The 4,644-nt window shown below is 41.7% G+C and overlaps 1 long non-coding RNA gene across 1 annotated transcript; it reads left to right on the top strand.

Moving 5' to 3' along the window:
- The first annotated feature begins 1,836 nt into the window (after positions 1-1,836).
- LOC131424512 (uncharacterized) lies at positions 1,837-3,249 on the top strand. The gene is made up of 3 exons (XR_009227676.1): positions 1,837-1,981; positions 2,794-2,915; positions 3,037-3,249. It is a non-coding gene; the product is annotated as an uncharacterized LOC131424512 (long non-coding RNA).
- The last annotated feature ends 1,395 nt before the right edge of the window (positions 3,250-4,644 follow it).

Below are 4,644 nucleotides of genomic sequence, written 5' to 3' on the forward strand. Positions count from 1 at the left end.
GCATCCTAAGGCATATAGGGATGATTTAGAGGGTACAGGAGATGTGTGAGGTAATATGCAAATACTGCACCACTTTATGTAAGGGACTTGAGCATCCAAAGATCTTGGTATCTGAGGTGGGGATCCTGGAACCAATACGCCATGGATACTGAGGGACGACTGTATCAAGTTTGCACTAGAGATGTCAACGCTGGTGCCTGTCCATGCCTATATTCCCTTATAAGGGAGACTGCTCACTTGTAGTTCACCTTGAAGAGGCCACACTTGTAGCTATGTTTATGTGACACAATAGCTCATCCTTCCCTGGGGATTCCCAAGCAAGGGCAAGCAATGCCCAGGCTCAGCACACCCTATGATACGGAGGCCTGGCCCCTGGAGGGTCAGCCCTAACTGTGGTGACTACTATTTGCTGGCCTGGTCAACTTCCCTCTCTTGGATATTAACAGGAAACCTAAATGCTGTCATTTACCCATGAGAGTCAAAGTTTAAATGATGGGTCATGGCAAATTAAGGAGCCAAAAACTATGCTTAACACAAATAAGTTAAAACTGTGAGAAAAAGCAGAAGTGTTAGGTAGAGAGAAGAGATTCAGTGGGAGATGAGGTTATTGGTCTTGCTAAGCAAGTTGGCAATGGAATGGAAGCAGGGGGAATCACAAAAACTCGTTAATAGTAAAAGAGTGTGGTGAAGATTCTTGACCTCATATCCCCCAATTTCCCAGGACTGCCTTGGACCCAGTACCTGTTCTTTTGGGGACTGTTCAAAACTCGGGTCCTGTTCTTCTACTGTCACTTCGCTGATGTTATCCAAAGACATTTTAATATTGCTGTTCTATCTCCACCAACTTGAGCTTATCTCAGATCTTAAAGGATGTAAAAGAACATGAATGAGTCACAAACGTCATCTATTGAAGATGCTTTATTTTATTTATTGTTATCATTGTTGACCATTGTAAATGAGGCCAAGATGAACATCTTTGTGCATTATACCATGTGTGTGTGTAACATCTTTCTTTTAATTAGGATTGGCAGTGCACAAAATTCTGCAATCAAGGGCAAAAACACTGAATTTCTTCTATCATTAATACAAGAGCCAATAGGAGATTGGGAGGAGGCTGACCATGTCAGCCTCTAAGGCCTCCTGAATTCCCAGAGATCTGTTCTCTTCAGTTCTCCCCCATATAATTCACAGATCTCACACTTGCCAACTCTACCCCTACTGGGCCAAGAAAGGAGGTGTTTTCCTCGTGCCATGGCATCTTGGAAGATGTAACTTGTTCTGTTGATTTTTACAGAGGCTCTCAGTTAAGAGATTGCCTCGAGTCTCAGAGCAGACTTTGGACTTGGACTTTTGGGAAATGCTGAAACTCTTAAGATTTGCAGGATCCTTGGAGATGGACTGAATGTATTTTGCATTGTGAGATGGACATCAGCCTTTGGGAGCAGGTTGAATACTAAAGTTGGGATCTTAAATGTACCCCCAAAGTCCATGTGCTGAAGGCTTTGTCCTCAGCCTTTGGTGCCACTGGATGGTGGTGGGACTTTTAGGAGGTGGAGCCCAATGGAAGGAAGTTAGGTCATGGCGGGGGGGGGGGGGCAGGGGTGACCTTTTGGGGCACACTGGGATTCTAGCCCCTTCCTGTTCCTCTCTTTGTCTTCTTGTAGTCATGAGGTGAATTGCTTCCTCTGCCACAAGCTCCTGCCTGGATACTTTATGCCACCACAAGCCCAAAAGCAATAGGACCAACAGACCCAATAGATAAATGCCTTTCCTCATTTTTCCTTGATTTTCTCAGGTATTTTGTCACAGTGACGAAAACCTGGCTAACAGAAGGAATCCCATCTTAGACACAAGCATTGTTCTGGACTGGGCTTGCAATATATGATTTTCCTTCCAAATTCAGAAGCTACAGTTTCTTATCATCAACGACTTCTAAAATTTTAACAATTAAAAAATGTTCCCTGCCTAGAAGGAAACAGAGGTGGGTAGAGTGTATGTCTGTACATGCATCTGCGTGTGTGTGTGTGTGTGTGTGTGTGTCTATGTCTATGTTTGCTATGGTTTGGATGTAGTTTGTCCCCAAAATGTTCATGTTCTGGAAGTTTAGTTTACAGAGTGGCAATGCGTAATGGTCGTGGATCTTTAAGAGATGGTGGGAAGTAATTTGGCCATGGGGCACCACATCTCATGAATGGATTAAAGTTACCTTGAGGGAAGTTTAACTCTCATGGAACTAGATTAGTACTATGAGAATGGTTTGCTATAAAGCAAGTCTGTCCCACATACGTTGTCCCTTCTGCACATGATCAGTCCCACTTCTGCTTCTTCTGCCAGGGACCCTCACCAGGATGCCAAAACTATGCTGCCTGGACTCTCTAGCTGCCCAAATCATGGGCCAAATAAATATCTTTCTTTTTAAAGTATCCAGCTTCAGGCATTTTGTTATAGCTACAGAAAGTAGACTAAGACAATGTCCATGTAAACCTGGACATTATATCTGCAAGTATGTATGCTATTAAAGATTTGGAGGCTTCATATTTTTAAAAGGTAATAAGAGAAGGTGCGGGGGGACTGGGGTCTATTGAGAATTCTTGTAACTTATTATTATTAATCTCAGTGAAGTTTCACATCTCTGGAAAGGATCAGGGCAGTGTGATTTGTACCATGGTCATGAACAAGCTGCCCTAGGGGAGTCAAGTGCATGTCAGTTTGTGGTATTTGTATACAGCACAATCCTGTTGTTCTCTGACAGTCTAACAATGCTATACTTTGTAAATTATGTTCCTTTCCCAGAGATCAAAAGATTACAAGTTCTCCAGCCACACTTGCTTTGTACACACAGCCTTTTAATATTTTCCAGAACTATTCTTTGACTTCCAGTTGAGCAGAGAATTGAATTAATCAGACTAAGTCCAGTAAGTATCTGATTGAAGATTGGGATCTACTACTATACGGTGTCATGTAACAATTTTGCCTTTGCCTTAAATATATTAAAGTTATGATGCTCACTATTATAATTTTTCTGTGATCCACCAGGTTTAGAACCTAATAGGATCCAAACACAATAAAATTGCCCATGCAAAAGGTCACCACTATCTAAAGCTGGGAAGACTACATAAATGGAACAGCAGACAGCACAGCATAAAAGGTCCGTGAATTTTTTTGTTAACTGATGTGTGTGTGTACTACATGAAATTAGAACACACGCTTAGGGAAGACAGCAATGGCTATTTGATAAATGGATGCCTGTGTTTAGTTAGTGTTGTGGTGTGAACTGATAAATACAATCAATAAGAGTGTAAGTTATAGGTTAGAGATTAGTAAAAAATATAGATCATAGATATAAGATTTTGGTAAGTGAGATAAGACAATTATAAAGCAAGAACTCTCATAGGCAGGCCCAAGACTCCATTTTGCTGCCTTCTTAAAAAAAAAAAAAAAAAAAACTATTACAAGAGCTATTTCTGAGAAACTGAAATGAAAGCTGTTTTCTTATAATATATTGTTTTCTGTACCTTGTACCCCACAAAATGTACCCAACCCAGGAGATGGTGGTCTTGGTGTCCCAAGACTTTGAAGTAGATGCATACTCCCACTAACCACCTGCTTGAACTCAGGATGCAGTTGTCTAACATCTGCTCAAACCCAAGATGCGATTGCTGAGTTGCCCTGCTAACTGCTGTCTTAGCTTCTGTGACTGGCTTGCTTGCACGACACAGGAAAGTCCCTGAGCTATGGTTTTCATCCTTAAATTCCCAAGACACAGGCCCAGAAATTGCTATTCTCCCACAGAGCTTCAGTCCCTACAGGTGGGTGACAGTCCCTGGCCAGGTAAATAAAGCTCTCTTTGATTTGAATTTGGACTTAGAATATTTTCTGAAGCGGCTCCTCATAACATTAGTTTTTGGTAAGATAATAAAAAAATCTAAGAGGCTCAGAAAATTAGCAGAATAATTCTATTAATAAAAGTTCACTTTTGCTTTCCAAAAGACATGTGGTTCTATTTATGGTTTGGATAGAGGGGTCCCCTAAAAGCTCCTGTGTTAACACAGGACCATTCAGAGGGGAAATGATTCAATTTTGAGAGCTGTGACCTAATTAGTCCATCCTAGTTTGAAAGGGCTATCCAGGTGGTAACTGTAGGCAGGTGGGGTGTGGCTGGAGGAGGCGGGTCACTAGGGTGTGCCCTGGAAGGACTTCACATCCCTGCTGCCCCTTTCTCTCTCTCTGCACTTTCTGGCTGCCAGGAGCAGAGCTGTTCTCCTCTGTACCCTTCCGCCATGATGTTCTGCCTAATTTTGGGCCAGAGCAATGGAATCAGCTGACCTTGGACTGAACTCTCTGAAATGGTGAGCCAAAATAACCTTTCTTTCCTCTACGTTGTTCTTGTCAGGTATCTTGATCACAGCAAGGCAAAGCTGACCAACAGTTCTTTGTATTAAAAAAAATAATAAATTCCTCTCACTACACTCCATGTTTTTTAAAAAATGCAAGTCCTAACTATAAATTAAATGCACATGCCACTTGTTGGACTCTCACAAAGACCACTTAATAAATCATTTGTTGTTCAAGAGTCTTACTCGTGAACAGCATCTACTTGGGGACATTTTCATAGTCTCTTCCTCATCTGTTCAAACCCTTTTA

Source organism: Marmota monax, unplaced genomic scaffold, assembly GCF_021218885.2.
Source record: "Marmota monax isolate L192 unplaced genomic scaffold, Marmota_monax_Labrador192_F-V1.1 WCK01_AAM20220418_F8-fsc00029, whole genome shotgun sequence".
Taxonomy (NCBI): Eukaryota; Metazoa; Chordata; class Mammalia; order Rodentia; family Sciuridae; genus Marmota; species Marmota monax.